Raw genomic sequence first — 24,806 nt, 5'->3', positions numbered from 1 at the left:
AGATCACTTCTGAGCTAGATCCAGTGTGTCCAGTATGCAGACAGGTTGGTTGCATGCCCTCAACTGGCCTCTTTCTAACTAACACGCGGCCATCAGTAAACACTGAAGCAGAATCAGCTTTCAACAGAAAACACACAACAGACCTCCACCCTGACCTCTAATGAGCTCTCGTTTGACACTACTGAAGTCGCTAAATGGTGGTGATTTGGGGTCAGTGGAATGCTCGCTACGAGGCGTCAGACACGGAGCTGTCCTTGAAGTAACCGACTTGTAACACTTCGTTGTGTCACTGTGGTGCCATCTGCTGCTCACATTGCTGCCGCAGATGCAATACGATACGCCTAACACAATGGTCTTTCCTCTCGGTAGTGTCACGTGGCCGTCCGTCTTCTTGCTTCCATACATTCCCTTGACCACAGCTGTACAGTGCTGTTCCTATCAAGTCTTTCTGCAATATCGCAGGACGAGCATCCACCTTCTCGTAGTCCTATTACACGATCTCGTTCAAACACAATGAGGTCTTGGTAATTGCATATTCGTTGCCTTAAAGGCATTCTTGTCTAACATCAACTCACCATGTCCAACCTCAAACATAAGTATCCCTCACGACCGTTACAGCGCATATTTAAAACAAACTTCATTAGCGTCCTCATAGTGCTGCTACTAACGCGACTCTTATGCGGCTGGCGCGAAATTTGAATGCGCTCATCTTTTAGATGTAGAAACACGTCTACCAACTTTCGTTTATGTCGCACAACTCCTTGATGTCGCGATATTTTTCCGTCAGTGTAGTATGGCAATTGTTGCGGGAGTCGCCAGAGTATAAGCAAACGATCGCCGCCTAGCACATTAGTCCAGTAACGGGTACTTTTTGCTTGCAAAAAACGAGGTAGTAACTTGTGCATGTATTTGAAAAACCTTGAAATTTTGGCGCTTTTTGCAGGTTTTCCCGTATTACTCGGAAACTAAGCATCCTACAGAAAATTTTATCATTACCAAAATGAAAGAGCATTAAATTTTGCATCGAATGGTATACTTAAAAGTCAAAATCACTGCAGCCGTTTGGTCGCAATCATTTGTTAAAGTTCGTTCATTTTTACCAACTTGGCTACAAAGTCGGCTCCAACGCCTGTAACTCAAAAACGGCAACTCCAAATTAAAAATGTGAAGTTATCAGAGTTGTAGAGCATGAAATTTCATGTTACCAAAGCATCTAATATTTCAGTTTTAGGCACTATTAAGCGTTCAAACACTTGAAAGTCAAAATTCCATTTTCCTGTTTTTTGTAAGTCAAAGTAATTCAATGAAATGAAATTTCATACAGGAAGACCTAAATCTGTCCCACCTTCGGGTGTAGAGGTATCTGTAGATCTCCCTCGACTGAAATGTCGTAAACAACCGAGGCTGTCATTCCTTCGCTCATTTGATGTTGTTTCTATTGTCAGCCGCGCCTGGTCTTTGAGTGTTGTGCGAGGGACGCTGCAACAGAAACATGTAAGCGTAGCAGACAAGCACGGGAGTTCGCCCTAGAGAAGATATGACCTCCATATGGGGAAATCCATTGAGATAAGCGACTTTGACAAAGGGCACATTATTATTACGCAGAGCCTGTGAACGAATATCTCGAAAACGGCGAAGCTGGTCGAACGTTCACGCGCTACCGTCGTGAGCATCTACGGAAAGAGATAGAAGTCCCACTGAAACTATCACAGGCGCTAAATGGTTGGACATCCGCAGCTCTTCAAAGAACATGGGATTCAGAGGCTTTTCTTCTATGTACAGTAGGATAGACGGTGATCTGTGGCATCCCTTCCGAAAGAGCATAATGCTGGTGCACGCACAAGTGTTTCGGAGCACACCGTCCATCGTACATTGTTTAACATGGAGCTCTGCAGTAGACCAATCTTACGTATTCCCATGTTGAACCAACAACGTCGTCAGATACGATTGCAATAACCACGGGACCATCGGGATTCGATAGTCGATCACTGGAAACGTGTCAGCTCTTCGGGTAAATCACATTTTTGCTATACTAGGTCGATGGTCGTCTTCACAATCGCTATCATCGAAGTGAACGGCGGCTCGAAACGTGCAGCGCGCCACGGACACAGGCCGGTGGGAGCAGTGTTTTGCTACGGGAGACATTCTCCTGCGCTTGCACGGGACCTGTGGTAGTAGCCGAAGACACACTGACAACTGCGAACCACCTGCATTCTATCATGCTTGATGTCTTCCTCGACGGCGATGTCATCTTTCAACAGTATAAATGTCCGTGCCGCGGAGCCAGAACCGTACTACAGTGGTTTGAGAATCATTATAGTGAACTCATGTTGATGTGTCGGCGACCAGATTCACCTGATGTATATCCTATGGAATCCCAGCTGGATTGCTATCGGGCGCAATCACCGCGTACGCACATCAGTGGCCCGTTATTTACGCGAATTATACGACATGTGCGTAGACATCTAATGCCACATACCTCCACGAACCTAGCAACAAATTTTCGAATCCCTGATACGCAGAATTAGTGATGTATTTTGTTCCAAAGACGGCCAAACAATCTATTAAGCAGGTGGTCACTTGTTCTATATGATTGTTTGGCACATCAAAGAAAAGTTTGGAGCCATCTGTGTGAAATATGAAACCTGCTTCAGAAAGAACTACATATCCGAAATCACAGTTATATTCGACGGCTAACCAAGTGTGCTTCGCCAAGGGGAACAAAGTCTTCTGAAAGATCTCGTCGTTTAAAAACACCAGGTTCTTTATCAGGTATCATTTTCGATGAAGATACAAATGCTGCAGTCGCACAGGATAAGTTTCTCGCAAGTAAGAGCAACGGGAACCGCTTGATTTTGACGCTCATGCGGCAATTTGAGGATGAAGGTATCCAAGTGCTACAGGCATAAGAAGATGCGGATTCACTGCTTGTGGAAACGGCTATTTCCCAAGTCGCTGAGACCGACAGTGTGGCAATTATGAGCGAGGACACTGATGGCTCCTAACTGCTAGAGGAAACAACTGGATCAACTTGCACTTCCATAAAAGGAAGGAAGGAAATCAGCAGGAGTGTGGTACTCCAGTAATTCTTTCAATTTAGATCCTGCATTTGTCCTTTTCAACCGTGCCGTCACAGGATGTGATATTACATCCTCTCTCTCTTTTTTCTTTCGGCCACGGAAAAGGAAAATCGCTAAGCCTTAGGAACAACAGCCACATCTTAACGTGCAAGATGGGAATTTATTAAACCCTCGGTCTCTCCAGACTTAATAACACAGGCAGGAGAGCAACTGATGTTAGCACTGCATGGGAATTCCAGCCGCACAACTTCGGAAGAGCACAGGTACGAGCTTTTTGTAAAGTGTGCATCGAGAAAATCTTTCAGACTTGAAAGGCTACAGCCAACATCGGATGCAGTAAGGTGGCATTCATTGCGATTCCACCATCAAGTGGAATCGTATCTGGGGAAGAAAATAGATCCATGCCAGTGGAGCCGGAAGGAAAACTTATCAGGCTTGTTTCCCGTGACGATGACGAAAGATGCGGCACAACACACGCTCCTGAAGATGTTTTCCTGCGCATGCAAAACAGGGTGTCCAGCAGTATGTGGATATAGGAAACCTGGATTGAACTACTCCTCCATGTGCAAACACTGCTGCGAGAACGCACCAAAAATTGAGCTCGAAGAGGATGAGTAAGATATCGAAGACACATTCCAGGACAAGAAAGCTGGTGAAGGTGCAACAATGGAGCCTGAAGATTCTGGATCGGGAACTGCCGCAGTCTCCTAAACGACCTAGACAGAATTGAAATTTGATAACACGTTATTTAACCTCTGATATTTGAAGTGTTCCTTTAACGTTGTCATGCCCACTTAATTTTTCGTTTGCACAAATTTTTATATAACTCATATGTAAATATATACTGGCCATTACATGTACTTGGGTTTCATTTTAGCAACCCACTTTTACCAGTTAAGGCATGGATAAAAGTGAATAAAAATACACATGAGTGACGAACATTAAAACAACATACATATACGACACTTATGTGGTCATTAGACAGCCGTGATCCAACAGGAAATTTCATTTGATTGTATAGCTTTGACTTAAAAAAGATATGGAATTACTTTGGCTTTAAAGTGTATGAACGCTCAATAGTGCCTGCAACAGAAAAACTAGATGCTTATGTAACATAAAACTTCTCCAAAACTTTGGTAACTTGACATCTTTCATTTGGAGTAGCCGTTTTTCAGTTATAAGCGTTGGAGTCAACTTGTAGCCAAAATGGCAAAGACGAACGAACTTTGACAGCTGATTTCAGCCAGACGGCTGCATCAATTTTGACATTTAAGCAGGTTTCCAGAATGAGATTTTCACTCTGCAGCGGAGTGTGCGCTGATATGAAACTTCCTGGCAGATTAAAACTGTGTGCCCGACCGAGACTCGAACTCGGGACCTTTGCCTTTCGCGGGCAAGTGCTCTACCAACTGAGCTACCGAAGCACGACTCACGCCCGGTACTCACAGCTTTACTTCTGCCAGTACCTCGTCTCCTACCTTCCAAACTTTACAGAAGCTCTTCTGCGAACATAATATCATATCAGGAGGCAGAGCACAGCGATTCACCTAAATATTTGGGCGTAATCTTGGATCTCTACTAACACATCGAACCCGTTGCGCTATAATCAAAAGAACTCCCTGGTTCACAGCTGAAAGCAGCCGGCAGGTGTGCACATACTCGATCTGCAAGCACAACAGCTCCAGTAGGCGTGTTCCGCTGGGAATACGCTTTTCTTACCTGATATAAGTCAGTCCACGCCAGAAAGATCGTTCCTGACACAAAAGACATGCAGATTAAGTAGAGGGTGCTTGAAAGCAGCCCTTATACGCACCAGGGACGTTGTCTTCCACCATCTCGACTGAAGGAAGAGATAAGCCTGAAACCACAATTTAATTATTATTATTTTTTAAAGTATCAATGCCTTTCGCATGAAACCACCGATGCTACTGCCAGACAGAGACAGCTGGTGATACACAGTGGAATTTCTACGAATATAGTGCACTGTAGCAATCACACCGTTCAAAGCAACAGTGAGAGCGGAGATAGTAGTACATGATTGAAGGAGACAGTGACATGTGGTTTTTTTTATAGTGATCGTATTGAGGACATCTTGAGAGTGAAAATATGCATATCTAAAGGTACCGTAACGTATATCTGAATTTGTAGTACTGTTGTTATGAGTAGCTTCGAAATGGGAAAGCTCTTACAACTGTACAATACCCACTACTATGCAGTTCACAGAGATTTGCAGATGTACGAGGGCTTGCTGAAAAGTAAGGTCCCGATTTTTTAATGTGAAAACTCTTAAAGCTTCCTAAATAAAACAAACGTTATTAACGTTCTACATCTTTATTCTTCACTTCTACATATTTATTTCTCAATATCGTCATCCTAGCGACGAACACATTTCTCCCAACGAGAAACAGTCTGTTGATACCATCAGCGCAGAATATTTGACTTTGTTGATGGAGCCACAACCTGATCTCTCTTTGCACAGCTTCATTACTGTCAAAGTGAAGGCCTCAAGGTGTTTCTTACGTTTTGGAAACTGACGAAAACCGGATGGAGCCAAGTCGGGACCGTATGCAAAATGATCGATGACTCTGAAGGTGTCGCTCGTGTGTGGTCTGGCACTATCATGCTGAAGAAGAGGGTGCTCCACGGGTGGACGAACACTTCGAATTCGAAACACTCAGTTTCTCACGCACCGACATAGTTACGTTACACACCGCCACGTCGTTAAATGCTACAATTTGGAGCCACCTAGCGGCAGAAGGCTGGAAATAAGTACGCATGAAGAATAAAGCTGTAGAATGTTAATAGCGTTTGCTTTATTTAAAAAGCTTTAAGGCTTTACACACAAAAAATTCGGTGGCATTACTTTCCAGCAAGCCTCCGTACAACACTGTTCTGCACACTACGAACCTATCAAACACCGATGCAAAGAAAACTTGGATCGAGTCGTCAAGATATAAACAAATTTCCCAACCATCTGCATACTTTGAAAGGAGTCTGCGAACATAGGGAGGACAATACGACAGCGCACATTGTGAAAGGTCCAGTATGTGCAGATAATTGTACACAATTTGACTAAGCAATGGGCAGTTTCACTAACAAGGCCGTCCGCCCCGGTAGCTGAGTGGTCAGCGCGACAGACTGTCAATCCTAATAGCCCGGGTTCGATTCCCGGCTGGGGAGGAGATTTGCTCCGATCAGGGACTGGGTGTTGTGTTCTCCTAATCACCATCAATTCATCCCCATCGACGCGCAAGTCGCCGAAGTGGCGTCAAGTCGAAAGACTTGCACCAGGCGAGCGGTCTGCCCGACGGGAGACCGTCCTCACACGACATTATTATTATACTAACAAGGCCAAATTTTGCGCTCACTCACTACTCTCGCACTATGGGACTTAACATCTGAGGTCATCACTCCCCTAGAACTTAGAACTACTTAAACCTAACTAACTTAAGGACATCACACGCATCCATGCCCGAGGCAGGACTCGAACCTGCGACCGGAGCAGCAGCGCGGTTCCGGACTTAAGCGCCTAGAACCGCTCGGCCACAGCGGCCAGCTAATTTTAATATCAGTCACTTTTCTGATCCCCATTAGATTATTTAACTGGTTTACGTAACATTCGCCTGGCCCTTTTGTCCACGTATCTTTCATCTTCGTTTTGTAACATGTTGAACTAGTTGCTTAATGTTATGCAGCATACGTCACTATACTTAATAGTTTCTCCAAAATTATTAGTTTGTGGTTTTGCCTGAGGAGTTCGTTTGATTCGTGTTTTGCACCATTTGTTGCTCTGTATCCTTCTAGGCTAAGATCACTGGATGATCTCAAGCGGCTTTGGAAGGTCGTATCCTGCACAATTTCTCTATTGTGTTGGATTTCCCCGTGCAGTATTTCATGTTATGTTTGTCGATGTCGCAGACGGATGCTGAAATGAAAATGGCGTGATAATTCGGCGTTCTAACTAAGATGAACTGCTGAGACGCCCCTACCTGCACCACATAAAGCACACGACGCGTGTGCCAGAACAGCCAGTGCTGCCTCTTAGCAGACAGCACATGCAGTGCCACCGTTGATGGATGTGTGGAGGAGTTGCATATAGTAATGAAGACAACTTCCACCAATAGTGCTGCCGACGCGGTACTTTAAGAAAACCCAATGTCTCGGTTAATGAGACTGTCTGATAATAGAATCTCTAATACTTCCGTAACGTCACTGTCCCAATCACGAAACGCGCCAGCAACTATCTGTGTGTCCTCATATTTCGTCCGGTGCCCCTCCGTTCACTGTGATTGGCCATGGATGTTGGAGTGCATTAGTCTCAGATGGCGAACAATACAAAATCTTATTTTTTTTTAAACTGCTTCCAGTCTTGGAGTACGTGAGTACGTTCTCCCAGTATAAGAAAAAGCAATGTTAACAGAAATTGTAGAATATAAGGAAAGATTTTTCTTTTCAATCCTAATCGTACAGAAATAGTTAGCGTAGCTGAAGGAGTAGTAGGTATCAGATGAGCTTCGTGAAAACCTATTCTTTATGTCACATTTGAGTTTACGTAGCAATTCATTCGGCAATTATAGTGGAACTGTGGGAAACACTAGGACATGTTTAAAGTGTGAAAAATATCAGTGTGAGGAGAAGGATAAAGTTTGAGCTCGAAGTGCGAAACCATCTATCCGTTTTACTCGTGTACTGCACTCACGTACACTGATCAGCCAGAAAATTAAGACCACTTATCTAATTAGCTGGTATGTCCACCTTTGGCATGGATACCAGCGGCGGCGCGTCGTGGCAATGAGGCCTTGGTAGGTTGCTGGAGGGAGTTGGCACCACATTGCACACACAAGTCACCTAATTCCCGTAAATTCCGGGGAGGCGGCGACGAGCTCTGACGCCACGTTCAATCGCATCCCAGGTGTGTTCTATCGGGTTCAGATCTGGCGAGTTCGGGGACCAGCACATCAACTGGATCTCACCACTGTGTTCCTCGAACCACTCCATCACACTCCTGGCCTTGTGACAAGGCGCATTACCTCGCTGAAAACACCCACTGCCGTCGGGACATGAGCGTCATGAACGGGTGTACGTGGTCTGCAACCGGTGTACGATACTCCTCGGCCTTGCACGAGCTTCACTGGACCCATGGATGCCCATGTAAATGTTCCAGAGAGCATAATGGAGCTGCAGCTAGCCTGTATCTGTCCTGTACAACAGGTGTCAAGGAACTATTCCCCTGGAAGACAACGGATTCGCGCCCTCCCATCGGCGTGATGAAGAAGGTACCGGGATTCATCTAACTATGCAACGTTCTGCCACTGCGCCGATGCTCACACGCCCATTTCAGTCTTAGTTGCCGATGTCGTGAAGTTAACATTGGTACATGCATGGGTCGTCCGCTGCGGAGGCCCATGGTAAGAAGTGTTCGCTGCACTGTGTGTGTTCAGATACATTTGTACTTTAACCAGCATTAGTCCGATATCAGTTCCACCACAGTTCGGTGCCCGTCATGTTTTACTAGTCTGTCCAGCGTACGACTTCTGACACTGTAATGAAGGGTGCCCCCCCCCCCCCCCCACGACATCTGGACGTGGTTTCACCTTGGTTTCGCCATGTGTAGAAAATACTCACCGCAGCACTCCTCGAACACCCGGCAAGTCGTGCAGTTTCCGAAATGCTCGTGCCGAGTCTCCGAGTCATCACAATCTGCCCTCGTTAAAACTCAAATAGATTGCGCGCCTTCCCCATTCTACACACGCCCACTGAGACTACATGCAGCGTGCGTGTGTGTGATTGGGCTACTATCGCCTGGACGGGTTTACATCGATAGCAGTCGGTAGTCCTAATGATCTGGCTGATCAGTGTGGTTGCCAATCTGTTCAATATAACGCAACAAAATTTTATGACTGATAGCAAAGAGATATTGGTAATGAGTTGGTAGTTGATGACTGCAGACACAACATCGGTGTTACAGTTATCTTAGGAAACCATTTCACAGACGTTGGTCACTGATGTAATGGTATATACGGTTGGAGATAATCCCCTCAGCATCAGTTAAGGCCTGAAGATGGTGTACTGGTTCAAATGGCTCTGAGCACTATGGGACTTAACTTCTAAGGTCATCAGTCCCCTAGAACTTAGAACTACACTTAAACCTAACTAACCTAAGGACATCACACACATCCATGCCCGAGGCAGGATTCGAACCTGCGACCGTAGCGGTCACGCGGTTCCAGACTGTAGCGCCTTTAACCGCTTGGCCACACCGGCCGGCTGGTGTACTGAACCACCGAAAATAATAGCTATATAATAAATAACATCAAAAGGACGGCTGCAGGTGTTCCATTTTGTTACATTAGTAGTGAATGTTTTGTGTCAGCATCATCTGAGAGGCGATAACAAGTCAGACTGCTGAAAATTAACGAGCTAAGTGACAACGTCATGAAATTTATTGTCATTAAGACAGTTCGTTGGCTTTTCTCTAAGCCTCTTAGTCCACTAAACGTTTTTCAAAGTTCAGCACGTCAACGAAAAATTCAGGTACAATAGATTCACCGAGAATACACAGAGAATAGACTATGAAGAGAGAGGAAAGAGAGACAGGAGCGTTTAGTTCTTCAAAATGTTAATAAAAACTATAAGACGAGTACTTCTTGTTTGCAGACGGTTCTGAAAAGAAGTCAAGTTCATAAAATACAGTCAGACAGCATCCGAAGGCTGTTGCACATATATTGGTAACCGCTGACAAACTGCCTTGATGAGATTCTGTATGAGTAAAAACAATGCTGTAAAAAGCCTACAATTGGCGAAATAATATTGTAACAATTACAAGGCCTCATAAGAAAACTTAATGCAACCCAATGACACTTAAAACAAACATTTCGCGAATGATGCCATCCACTAAGCACTCCTATGTACGCTGAAGTGACACATGGCACTTCTACGAGTAAAATACGGAGGTGGGTCGGCAATTATTTGAGGGTGCGTGCGATCACAAGGTGTTGCGAACATCTGGTTCATCTGAAGCATGGTGTGAAGCAAACTGCTATATAACTGGTCCATCATGAAGATGACCCACAATATAATGCTGGTCAGTATCCCAGTAACACTGTCTAGATGTCTGGAACCATTTGTGGAGGTATCCATTACTGATATCTGCATTACGTCCAATACGTATCCGCACCCCGTAGTAAAACCAATACACTGTGTATTGAAGTAAATACACATAAAAGCTATGTACCCTAGGAAGAGTAGGAATAGCAGATGCCAGACTGAGATTCACAGGACGAATCTTAAAGAAATGTAACAGACCCATGAATGAATTGGCTTACAAGGAGTTTATTCGACTGAGTCTTGAACACTGTTCATCATTCTGCTATCCTTACCCGTTATGACAGAAAAAAAGGATAGAAAAGGTCCAACGAAGAGCGGTGGGTTTCGTCACAAGATCACTAAGTCCGCGCGAGAGCGTTACGGACAACAAGCTCCAGTGGTAGAAGGTAGAAGAGAGGCGTTGTGCATGACGGAGAGGTCTAATATTGAAATTTCGAGAGAGTACTTCCCTGAAAGAGTAGGACAACATATTACTTCCTACCGCATACACCTCGCGAAATGACCACGTCGGTAAATTCGAGAAATCAGAGCTAATACAAAGAATTACCGACAATCATCCTTACCACACGCTATTCGCACATGGAACAGGGAAGGGGCATCAGAGAACCTTTCCCTGCACACCGTTACGTGGCATGCGGAGTATGATCTAGATGATGTGTCTCCTCCGCCTGGACGATATTTAACGAACATTCGCAGAGAAAGACGGCAAATTACTTTGGCTCTAGCAACAAGGGCACGGTAACGTTATCCTGTAGATGTCGAGATACAGTGGTTAAGAAACAAAATGGTAAAGTGTTCCCTATAACCAAGTATCAGAGAAACATAAAAGAGTTTTGACTAATAACCCAAAGGCATTCGAGAGCGCTTTTCCTCGCGTGCTAACTGTGAACGAGTTGCACGGAAGAGACAGCTACGTTTTTGCTTCGCACTTTCTACAGTCGACAGACGTTTAAAGTCGGTCGCAGACCCATCCGCGAACGCAACTTCACATTGAATATATTTTTACAAATGCGTTAGTTAAGTTCCCCGTTGTCTGTCTGCACACCAACAAAAGTGCGTCAAGTTTTCTTTTAACAGTTAATTTCCTGATCTGCGAAAATATACCCGAAAGGAGGCGGTGAGTTTAGAATAACTACATGTCTAATGATTATGAATAAAAAGACTGGAAACAGTAGAACGAAAACTATCAGTAATATGCAGAAATTATTCCAGTTTACAATTAGAACATAGCTCGAGCAGGTCATGAAGAACACGTAAATGGAATACAGATTCTTGGTACACCTTTCAAAAATTCAGTGTAACGATGATCTTTCGTGTGCAATCGCTTACGAAATGCGTAGCTTCCGGCATCAACTGCTCATGTGCCTGAAAACGTGACACAAAAATAGAATGCTCAAAACAGCTTAGAAAGAAACTACACCAGCTCTTCCAAAAAGGAGATTTTGTGAACTTCCAGCATGCTGGAGTTATATGTGTGAGCTGTAACGGTACGTTGCACATTTCTGACATGGTTTCCACATCTTAGGAAAAACCATTCTTGACTATTTTATGATGATTTGAAAATGGGTCTCGGCTCGCACCTAGTCATCGAGTGAATATAAAAGGTAAAATTTGGAACTCGGGCTTGGTTTTCCGTTGTACTGAGGAGATTTTGTACTTGCTACTCCGTTTCTTCATTACAGCTGACATCTGTCGGCAGAATTCAATCCAAATATTTGGGGCACTCATTCTTTGCGTCACATTATCGTGTCGAAGACCTCTCACTGTTACAAGTACCGTATCGAAAGAACTATTCCGGTCAAGACGCTAGTAGCGAGACTACATGTTCTAGCAGTAGTCTTGACATGTGCAGCCTGGAAACTTCTTTTTAAAGAGACAGAAACTTTTATTCTAACCCAGCACAGGAGCAGGTGTTCCAGCTAACACGCACGTTGCTCGCAAGGAGGGGAATGCAGCAACCTCGCGTCTTCTGTGCTATACTTGGGACACGGTATCTTCTCTCTGGCAGAATAAAACTACAAATGAGCGAAGCGGCTCGGCAGCTGTGCTGGAGTGGCTGCTCTCACCAGTTTAATGGTATGCCGTTACAGCGGTGAACCTTGAACGAAACAGCCGTTGCGTAAGGTCACGTCTGACGGAAAAGTGAAAGTTATTTACTGAAACCAACACCGCAGCTGGGTTAATCTCTGCCCGGCAGAGTGCTCATTACGTGGAAGGTCTCATCATCTGAAAAATTGCGCACTCCTTCGCAGTTGTCGCTACAAAATCGTAATAATACTGTATTCCCTGCATCTTAGATAATTCTCTCCAACACTCTCTGTTATGTACTCCAACAACGAATACTACATACAGATTCATCAATGCTAAATCATGCCAGTACTTCGTTAATATGTCGTTCTTTTCCTGTTTACTTCAGTCCAGAACAAGACACAACAAAACATTTAACTGTTTTACATCTTGTAACGTAATCGATCAGGACAAGTTCTTTTGGCCCCCCCCACAAAACAAGTACGATAAAATCGATTTCGCCTTATCGGTACGGAGCCACAGGGGTCTATCAACCACTGTTTTGCCTTTGTTCTCGCATTCAGTGGTCGGATACATGTTTCTCCAACAGCAACAGATCGGCGCATATGATCAGCTGAATTCCTTTTAAAACGGTCCAAACATCCGTTTATTTAAAAACCGCTATAAACAAATAAACTATCATACATATTGTCTTCCCACATACCTTACGTTACTGCAGTACCTTTACTACCATAGCAAATTAAAATTCACTAATATCAACAGCAGTCGGGTAATGGGGCTCCGAACTTAACTTTTGTATCAAGTATATATGCCAGTTAATTAAATTTATCAATTAATTACCTTCCCACCACGCCCACTCCCAACAACCCCCCCCCCCCCCAGATGGCGTTATTTGTTTTCGTTAACCTGCAAGGTGGGTCCCAGCCTCCTCCCCCCTCCCCATCCACCACCTACCCTACTGGTGGGAATTTCAAATTTCGGCGGAAATTTGCTTGTCCCAGGGCTGTGCTGACATCTCACCTCAACCCCCACCCCCTTCGGGAATCGAACCCTAGTCCTTCTGAACAGAAAGCCCAAGTGCACCCCGCCCCTCCCCCGTGCACAATTATACCACCAGAGGCGTTAGAAACTGGCGGGAAATTAAAAATGGTGGTGCCCTTTCCGGGACTCGAACCCTGGTCCTTCTGGACGGCAAGCCCTATTGCAACCCCAACATATGGAAACTGCCCAGATGCAGGAGAGGAAAGTTAGGTTAGTGTATTTTATTTATTTTGGTTGGGAAACTGAAGCAGAGATAGGTCCTAATTACGTAGTTAATCATATTGATCGGCCCTAATTACACAATTATATGCATAGTAGTAATCAAGGACTGCCTAAAATTGCAATACAACTCAAAAATTGTCGATGCCTTGCAACAGGTGTTACCCTACTGGGAAATAATTTCACAATATCACTCGAAACTAGTGACGGACGAACTCATACTCTACCCGACTCCTACAACCTGGTGGGGAAGAAGCAACGGTGTAAGGTACTATCTTTTTTTTGTGGGAAATATATTCAACTTACGAGATGCTGGCGTTGGACAGAGAGGAGTTTAATAGGTGTTTTACCTGTAAGAATACAGCTGAGAACTACAGCTATCGCTGTTTGACATCACAGATCACTACAGACACCTGCTCGACAATCACCCCGCAGCCCAGATAACCGAAACCAACATACACTACCACAACTGATGGAAAATGCATCACTGTTCTAATTACACGTAGAAACTGGCGTGAAAAGAAAAAAAACCAGCACTCGTAATCAACGGGTCATAATGCAACACATGTAGTAGGGAATGGGAAAAATCATCGTAATAACATAACTACCGCAAAAACCACCCCAGAAGACTGCAGAGGGGCAGCAATTGCAGCTGTGTCCTCCCTGATGGGCGCTCATGAACTAACCAGCTTGGACGTAGTCTTACCCCCACTTCCACCCCTCATTCCACCCTCCCTCTCCTCACTGTAGGTAGGCATAGAGGCCTGTTCTACCTTACTGCTGGTGGTGCCTTCTGGTAGCGTTGGTACAGTCTCCAGGCCACGGAAATCAGTCACAGATAGACAAAAGACAAGAACAAGACGCTTCATGCACTCTTTTAAACGTATTTCTAGGAAAGACTGCACCCCCATGGAACAACAACGATTTGGAAAAACTGGAGCCCTCCGCCTAAAACGACCACATACCCTGCCGTATCTGGGAGCACAGTCTTTCTCAACGGCGGCTGGAGTAGCCTGCAGGGCATGGTATTAGCTCAGAGTCTCCTTGGAGTCTATGGTTCTTACCAACACAAAAGGGAAATTTGGTGGCACCGCCCCACTGCATAGACCGTACCCTGGTCGGGGCACATCTGCCTGGTGCAGCCACCCACTCACCAACTCAACCCCCTCACTCCCCCACCACACACACAAACACACACACACACACACACACACACACACACACATACACACACACTCGACCATCTCCCAAACCGCCTCATGCGAGCGACCCCCATTCTGCAAAGGAGAACACTTTCAAGTAACGTCAAGGCATCTCTTACAATCAAGCATCTTTTAAAAAAGAGAACACAATCGCGACGATAATAAATGTCTACCTTCCACGACAATCGGCGCAATGCATTTTCTTTTAGTTTTATGTGTAGTTTTTACATTCAATTGCAGGATACAATTCACATCTCAGTATTTTGCGACATCCAGTGAAGTGCAGCACTGCCGATTACAAATGAGGCCTGTATCTGTCCACAATGCGTAAAACCAGGAAAAAAAAACTTCCACTATTTTGCTGCGAAAACTACTGATCACCACATAATGTTCTCATTATTTCTAAACCGTCATCGATGTAAAGAAAAGGCGAGAATTTAAACTCCGAAAAAAAAAAAAAAATTCTTTCAGCTTGAAGGACAAATTACACGACCTGAGAACGTCTCTTGCGTTCAAATCAGCGTCTGTAAATGAACTGTCACGTACGTGTGTATTACAAACATTTCAGACATGTGAAATAACATTAGAGAATACACTCTTACCCGCCACTGTCATGTCGGAAAAAACACAATCATTTTACGTTTGACAACAACAAGCTATAACTCAAGAGGACACTGCTATTTTGTACGCTATGGCAAGTCCCATTTAATCAATGCAACACTACAGCACATCTGCGTTTATGAAACAAATCATGAGAGCCTGTCTTAGAAACTCCTATAAAATTTTACAGCGTATCTCATCTACATCTACATCATACTCCGCAAGCCACCTAATGGTGTGTGGCGGAGGGTACTTTCGGTACCACTCTCTGATCCCTCCAACCCTGTTCCACTCGCGAATAGTGCGTGGGAAGAATGATTGTCGGTAAGCCTCTGTATTGGCTCTAATTTCTCGAATTTTCTCCTTGTGGTCAATTCGTGAGATGTATATGGGTGGAAGTAATATGTTGCCTGACTCCTCCTGAAAAGTGCTGTCCCGAAATTTCAATAGTAAATGTCTCCTTGATGCACAACGTCTCTCTTGTAACGTCTGCCAGTGGAGTTTGTTTAGCATCTCCGTAGCGCTCTCTTGACAGCTAAACGATCGCGTGACGAAACGCGCCGCTCTTCGTTGGATCTTCTCTATCTCCTCTATCAGTCCTACCTGACAGGAATCCCAGATAGATGAACAAAAGAATCGGGCGAACAAGCACCTTATAAGTCACTTCTTTCGTGGATGAGTTACACTTCCTTAAGATTCTTCCGATGAATTTTAGTCTGGTGTCTGCTTTTCCCACTATCTGTTATATATGGTCATTCCACTTCAGGTCGCTCAGGATAATTACGTCTAGATATTTTACGGCAGACGCTGTCTCCAGCTGTTTATCACCAACAGTGTAGCTGTGCAATAGTTGATTTCTTTTCCTATGTATGCGCAATATGTTACATTTATTTACGTTCAGGGTCAACTGCTGCAGTTTGCACCATTCACCAATTCTCTGCAGGTCGTTCTGCAAATTCTTACTATCTTCTGGCGTTGCTACTTTGGTATAAACAAATGCATAATCTGCGAATAGCCTTAAAGAGCATCCGACACTTTCTACTAGATCATTTATATATATGGTGAACAGCAATGCTCCTATCACACTTCCCTGTGGTTCTCAGGATATTACCTTTACACTGTTGATTTAGTTCCATTAAGAGCGACGATATATCGAAAAAAACACATACCGTCTGCATGCTGGCATCGAGCATATTACACATACATGTACACTCCTGGAAATTGAAATAAGAACACCGTGAATTCATTGTCCCAGGAAGTGGAAACTTTATTGACACATTCCTGGGGTCAGATACATCACATGATCACACTGACAGAACCACAGGCACATAGACACAGGCAACAGAGCATGCACAATGTCGGCACTAGTACAGTGTATATCCACCTTTTGCAGCAATGCAGGCTGCTATTCTCCCATGGAGACGATCGTAGAGATGCTGGATGTAGTCCTGTGGAACGGCTTGCCGTGCCATTTCCACCTGGCGCCTCAGTTGGACCAGCGTTCGTGCTGGACGTGCAGACCGCGTGAGACGACGCTTCATCCAGTCCCAAACATGCTCAATGGGGGACAGATCCGGAGATCTTGCTGGCCAGGGTAGTTGACTTACACCTTCTAGAGCTCGTTGGGTGGCACGGGATACATGCGGACGTGCATTGTCCTGTTGGAACAGCAAGTTCCCTTGCCGGTCTAGGAATGGTAGAACGATGGGTTCGATGACGGTTTGGATGTACCGTGCACTATTCAGTGTCTCCTCGACGTTCACCAGTGGTGTACGGCCAGTGTAGGAGATCGCTCCCCACACCATGATGCCGGGTGTTGGCCCTGTGTGCCTCGGTCGTATGCAGTCCTGATTGTGGCGCTCACCTGCACGGCGCCAAACACGCATACGACCATCATTGGCACCAAGGCAGAAGCGACTCTCATCGCTGAAGACGACACGTCTCCATTCGTCCCTCCATTCACGCCTGTCGCGACACCACTGGAGGCGGGCTGCACGATGTTGGGGCGTGAGCGGAAGACGGCCTAACGGTGTGCGGGACCGTAGCCCAGCTTCATGGAGACGGTTGCGAATGGTCCTCGCCGATACCCCAGGAGCAACAGTGTCCCTAATTTGCTGGGAAGTGGCGGTGCGGTCCCCTACGGCACTGCGTAGGATCCTACGGTCTTGGCGTGCATCCGTGCGTCGCTGCGGTCCGGTCCCAGGTCGACGGGCACGTGCACCTTCCGCCGACCACTGGCGACAACATCGATGTACTGTGGAGACCTCACGCCCCACGTGTTAAGCAATTCGGCGGTACGTCCACCCGGCCTCCCGCATGCCCACTATACGCCCTCGCTCAAAGTCCGTCAACTGCACATACGGTTCACGTCCACGCTGTCGCGGCATGCTACCAGTGTTAAAGACTGCGATGGAGCTCCGTATGCCACGGCAAACTGGCTGACACTGACGGCGGCGGTGCACAAATGCTGCGCAGCTAGCGCCATTCGACGGCCAACACCGCGGTTCCTGGTGTGTCCGCTGTGCCGTGCGTGTGATCATTGCTTGTACAGCCCTCTCGCAGTGTCCGGAGCAAGTATGGTGGGTCTGACACACCGGTGTCAATGTGTTCTTTTTTCCATTTCCAGGAGTGTATTACACACCTGGAGCACGTGGCCAGTGTTCGAAGTCGATTGCACAGGTCTGCATAAAGTTTTGTTGACTTTACTGGAAGAAGACCGTGTCCAACAGACTATCAATCACAAGACAGGATTCCTATATTGCTCCTTCATATGTAATTTAATACATTGTTTTTTCGGCTGTAACACATGCAAGCAGTGTACAACTACAGCTTTGTTTTTCTAGCATGACTTCGTTCCTCAGTGACAAAAACGTGGAAGATATCGCAACGTATGGAACCTGAAAGTTTCCAGCGCAATAGAGCGTTTTCAACAGCTATCCGAAGGTGATGACCTTTACAGTTTATCTCATCTTCCACAGTGACAGGATTGCAGATGTCATGGTGTTCCGTTTCAAAGAGCATTGTTTCCTCATTTTGCAGTCGTGTACATCATTACTATTCTGGTGTTGACAATCGCCGGAAGATGCTGTTCACAACACATGTGAGGTAGTAGATTTAAAAAGAGGTACTGTTATCTTATTGGTGGAAAAAAAATAAAAAATAAAGCATGTGGTAGGCATCGCAGCATATGGAAATAGGACGAGTGTGCAGCATTGAGGGACGCTTCCAAACAATTGTCTGAAGGTGATTACCCCTACATTTAATCCCAAGCTCCACAAGACAAGTAGCGGATATCCAGTGTTCCGCCAAGACTCCCTCCATCTCAACCAAGTGGTGTGTTGTGTTGGTATAACAAATAGTTAAGATGAAGCATATGGTTTATACATGAGGGAGCTCCAGATGGCTGGTGTTTGAAACATTTCACGTAAACCAACCATGCAATCAACTCTGAAGCATTATTCCACCTCTGGAGTCAGTACCAGGAAGTTTAAGGCATGAGAGAAATTATCATAGAGCATAAACACACACTCCAATGAGTACACAGTTCTGCACCTAACAATGCTATATTGTTAAAGCCATACAGTTTCTGAAGTATTAGTCATGAGAAATGCAACGCTCTTAATACTCTAATGCAGGATATATTTGTCCAACATCAGACACCCCCATTACTGCGGTGACAAACTTTAAAATGATATAACTATTTCATCTGCACTATTCTGGTGTCCTAGGATGGCATCGTAAGTGTATATCCACCGCTCGAGCTGCTTATAAAACTATTAGAATGAAGTTCGCAGATCGCTGTTCTGTCTCTTAGGAAATTAATGGATTTTACACGTCTTTTTAAGTCGGAAACATATGTACCCTCAATCACAGTTCCCGCATTTTTCTCTACTTTTATGCATTCTCAGACAATTTAAGTGATTTTTTAGATTTTACAGATTTCGTTGTATTTCCCTCAATTTTACGTATTTATCATGAATTTGTCGTAATTATACCAGGTTTTACTCGATCTTTACCAATTTTATGTCATTTTTCAGATTTTTTTGATATTTTTTCGTATGTACGTCATCATATTGCCAGCATACGCATATGAAGGTATTTGCATGTCCTATACACCTAAAAAATCCCTCTTCCCGATGGTCTACATGCATGCATTTTGGATACAAAGATCAGAAGAAGTAGAGCGACACCTGCCTCGTACTTAGATGAGACTCAAAGAGTGGTGCAGATTGGAAACTTGTAGTCTGGAAACAAATCTGTGTACTGCTATGACACACCACAGAGCTTGTCTGCAGAGTCATGCAGCGACGGACCTGATGGAAACTCAAAGTCTGGTGCAGTTCTACACATTCATCAGACTTCCACTGTGCCATGTAGGAATCTGCAACATGGAGTTGACAAGTGCACGGAGTTCATTTCTGCTGTGACTCTGATATTTTTTTCCATAAGTATATGCTCTTATTGCTTACCAGATTAGCTTCGCTACTTTTGTTTAGACTTTCCAATTGTGATATGTCAAGCCGAGATATTTTCTCCCTGCCCTACTACTGTTTCTACACTGAAGAGCCAAAGAAACTGGTAATCTGCTTAATATCGTGTAGTGCCTTTGTTTCTACACTGAAGAGCCAAAGAAACTGGTAATCTGCTTAATATCGTGTAGTGCCTTTGAGAGCACGCAGGAGCGCCGCAGCATGACTTTACATGGGCTCGACTAATATCTGAAGTAGTGCTGGCGGTAACTGACACCATGAATGCTGAGAGCTGTCCATAAATCCGTAAGAGTACGACGGGATGGAGAACAAGTCCGTCGGAATGCACAATGGATATGAATGGGTGCAGGTGATCAGGCAGAATGCTTACGTACGTGTCACCTGCCAGAGTCGTATCTAGACGTGCCAGGGGTCCCATATCACTCCAACTACACACGCCCCACACAATTACGCCGGCCGGTGTGACCGTGCGGTTAAAGGGGCTTCAGTCTGGAACCGCGTGACCGCTACGGTCGCAGGTTCGAATCCTGCTTCGGGCATGGATGTGTGTGATGTCCTTAGGTTAGTTAGGTTTAAGTAGTTCTAAGTTCTAGGGGACTGATGACCACAGAAGTTAAGTCCCATAGTGCTCAGAGCCATTTGAACCATTTGAACACAATTACAGAGCCCCCACCACCTTGAATAGTCTCCCACTGACATGTAGGGTCCATCAATTGATAAAGTTGTCTCCATACCCGTACACGTCCATCCGGCCGATACAATTTGAAACGAGACTCGTTGGACCAGGTAACATGTTTCCAGTCATCAACAGTCCAATGCCTGTGTTGACGAGCCCAGGCGAGGCGTAAAGCTTTGTGCCGTGCAGTCGTCATGGGTAGACGAGTGGACCTTCGGCTCCGAAAGTCCATATCGACGATGTTTCGTTGAATGGATCGCACACTGACACTTGTTGATGTCCCAGCGTGTGCTGCAATTAGCGGAAGGGTTGTACTTGTCACGTTGAACGATTCTCTTCAGTCGTCGTTGGTCCCGTCCTTTTCCCGGCCGCAGCGATGTCGGAGATTTGATGTTTTACCGGATTTATGATATTCACGGTACACTAGTGAAATAGTCGTACGAGAAAATCCCCACTTCATCGCTACCTCGAAGATGCTGTGTCCCATTGCTCGTGCGCCGACTATAACACCATATTCAAACTCACTTAACTCTAGATAACCTGCCATTGTAGCAGCAGTAACCGAACTAACAACTGCGCCAGACACTTACTTCTCTTATATAGGTGTTGCCGACAGCAGCGACGTATTCTGCCTGTTTACGTATTTCTGTATTTGAATACACATATCTACACCACTTTGTTTGGCGCCTCTGTGCATATAACAACGGCATTTCAGATAACTTGGATATCAATACCTTTTATCACTTAACTGCAAAAGTTTCACTGGAAACGTATCGTAACAATGCACTTCTCCTTTTAAGAATCCCGAATGTAGTAAAAGGTACATAATTTTATTAAAAACAGCTACGACAGTTATGAGTATTACACCTAACGATTGAAATACCCTTCGCGTACTATGGCTTGCTGACCATCACGTTTCACTATCTCGAACAGCTTAGGAAACGTTACACTACACTCGAAACACTGAAGTGCAAATAATTTAAATAGAAACAAATATGCAAAATGAGTACAAAAATTATCTACAAAATTACAAACGAAACTATATTTTTATTTATTCACTTAACCTGAGCTGTTTCAGGCTAGCTACCACTTGTCACCACTGCACGGCGCTAGCGTGTGTGTTTATGTTTCGTCAACTGTTAAGTGGGGTTGTGTTACTGTTAAGTGGGGTTGTGTTTACTATAGTGTCGTTTTCAATTTATTTTTCTAAAATAATGGAGTGGTCAAGGCAACAAATTGTTGGCTCAAATGGCTCTGAGCACTATGGGACTTAACATCTATGGTCATCAGTCCCCTCCCCCCCCCCCCCAACAAATTGTTGATTTAATTGCCATGTACCAGGGGGAGGATTGCTTATGGAACGTCCGGAGCAAGGAATATAAAATCACTGTTAAAAAACATGATGCACTTGCAAAAATTGCAGCAGCTTTTGGCATGGACAAGGGGTAGGCTTACAGGCGTGAGAAAAGAAAAATTATTTCCAGCAGACCATCTGGTAGTGATGCAGACACTGCATATGATTGCAACTGGTTCTGCTATCGGCTGCTGCAGTTCTTGGACGATGTTCATGAGCCGAAGGAGACAACAGATACTGTGGAAAATGAGGTACGAAAATTATGCTTGTCTTTATTTGTATTTTATGGTATACAGTCACATTCACCCATAGTTCTTTTGCCACGGAACACTTCCTCGTGAGCTTAAAAATTAGTTAGCAAACTCGTCTCGAATTTGTTTATTCGTGGAAGCAGCTTTCCTTGGTATATTCTGTGCGGTACACTTCCTCGTGAGCTTAAAAATTAGTTAGCAAACTCGTCTCGAATTTGTTTATTCGTGGAAGCTTTCCTTGGTATATTCTGTGCGGTACACTTCCTCGTGAGCTTAAAAATTAGTTAGCAAACTCGTCTCGAATTTGTTTATTCGTGGAAGCAGCTTTCCTTGGTATATTCTGTGCTGCAATGAAAACTGATGCAGTGTCATCTCGTCTCCATTTGCCTGGAATCATCTCACGTGTTTGTAAATCGTACGAATCGAAGCTCCCATGTGGAGTGTATTGGTTCCTTGCCTCAGCATTTCGCCTTAAAAAATTGTGGAGACATACAGCTGTTAAGTGTGACAGTTTTTGCCTTCTCCAGTTGTAGTAACATAGGTTTTCTAAACAAAGGAAACCTGAAGCCAGGATGCCGAAAGTGTTCTCAACAACCATTCTGGCCCTAGAAAGTCTGTAATTAACAACTCTCTCTTTTGAACCTTTAACATGTTTTCCCGGGTAGGGTTTCATAATGTTTTCCTGTAAGGGAAAAGCATCGTCTGCTACAAAAACATATGGTAGGGCCTTTCTGCCACCTGGTAAGCATTCAGCTTGTGGCAAGTTAAGTTTCTTTTTGTTAATTAATTCACTTATGCTCGCATTTTTGAACACACGACCATCTGATATTCTGCCTTGGCAGCCGATATCTGCGTACAAAAAGTTGTAGCTGGCATCGACGACAGGAAGCAGCACAATGCTGAATGAACCTTTATAATTATACTCGTAATATTCACTTCCACTACCAACAGGGCACTATAGCACGAAAAGTTTCCCGTCAATTGCTCCGACACAATGGGGGAACTGAAGAATCTGTGAGAACAAACATGCTGTTTCACACCAGACGTTTTCAGTCGCAGGTATCTGAAAGAAATAAATTTGATTTCAGGTTTCCGTACATTCGCCAGAGGGCACAAATGAAGATGAAGAGGTTGCGGCTGGACCTTCCAGTCCTCCACCACGAGAAATTAGAAGGATGAGCGAGAAAAAAGATAGCGTCTCAATTATTAAAAAGCTACAAAAGAAGAATAGAACAAGAACTATGAATGTAGTACATATGGGCAGTATGTGGCATCAGTTTTACGGAAATTGCCAGAGTCAGAAAGAGCAAAAACAATGGCTTTGCTTAATGAAGTGTTAATGAAACAGCATGTAGCGTATTTGGAAAGTCAGCTGTCGACAGTGGGTATGAATGTGGCAGGGCCATCATCATCATCAAGTATTAATTCCCCTGTTACATTTAACGAGTTATGAAGACAGTGACAACACAATTGAAGAAGTTGTGTTTGATGAGATATGTTATGTAATTGAGAAATAATAACATTTCGAAAATATGCTTATTTAACGATGTTTTTCATTTACTTACCTTTACATAATCCTTCAGTACTTCCACCAGAGCTCCACATACTGCAGGTACTATTTCATATATTGCTTGCTTCGAAATGTGAAGCAAATACGCAAGGCACTGAAATGAATCTCCTGTTGTCAGAAAAGGAAGAGTAACTGCAAGACTTTGGTTGACTGAAATCGCTTTCCTGAAATTCGTGTCTTTTTTAGAAACAAATGGTGATATCATATTTGCCAGATATTCAAAATCGGTAGATGACATTCGAGTCAAGTTACGGAAGCCAGAGCCGTCTTCCATACCCAGCTCACGTAGCAAGTTATTTCCGCCAGTTCTTCTACAGAATGTTTTTCTCCACCAATGACGAGGACGCCTTTATTTTGTTTGTGTAAACCTTCTAGTATTAATAATGCAGCACCACATATCATTATTGTTTCTTCGACACCAGACATAACGCAGCAGCAGATGATACGAACAAAATAACACAAGGAGAACTGCAGACAGAGTGAAACACACAACGAGAAATGTTTTCCGCCAGTGTGGACGGAAACAGAGACCAGAAACTAAGTCGGAAACATTTGCGAAACATCGCAGAAAACAATGTTTCCAACAGAAACATGTTTCCAGTGGCAGTGTGTATGCGGCTTTACATCGGACCAAAGAACACACGGATCCATGTCAGTTAAATTTTGGATAGCGTACCATATTTACTTTTATGCAAATGACCCAGAAAAGTAACATTTACTATGGGATAATTATGCCTCGTATGCTAAAAGATATCGGAGGGAGAAGTCTGCTTAATTGTGGATTGACACATTCCAGGAAAACTTTTTTTATTAAAATGGCGGGACAAGCGTGTATGCCACTGCAGTTCGTGTATTTAACCATAAAAAACATAAATAAATAAAGTTTACAGTCACACAAAATAATCGTATAAATTATATCGTAATTTTCTAGATTTAATGACTATAAGAAGTAGATTTTCTTATGTCATTTGCTTTTACAAACCAACAAAATGGCACAGGAAATCCAGTCCTCTTCACGCCATTACGCACCACAACACGTCTTAACAATAGTGTAATAAAAATCTTGTTAAATCTACTTCAAAAGTACTTCACAGTCGTGTTCTAGCTAATTGTTGGGCAGTGAAATCAGAGTTTATGTCAACGCCTGCCTACTGTGACTCGTCAAGTTGCCCTGCAGGGTAGTTCCTC

This window comes from Schistocerca serialis, chromosome 2, assembly GCF_023864345.2.
Source record: "Schistocerca serialis cubense isolate TAMUIC-IGC-003099 chromosome 2, iqSchSeri2.2, whole genome shotgun sequence".
In the NCBI taxonomy this organism is placed as follows: Eukaryota; Metazoa; Arthropoda; class Insecta; order Orthoptera; family Acrididae; genus Schistocerca; species Schistocerca serialis.
This window is presented reverse-complemented; position numbering follows the sequence as displayed.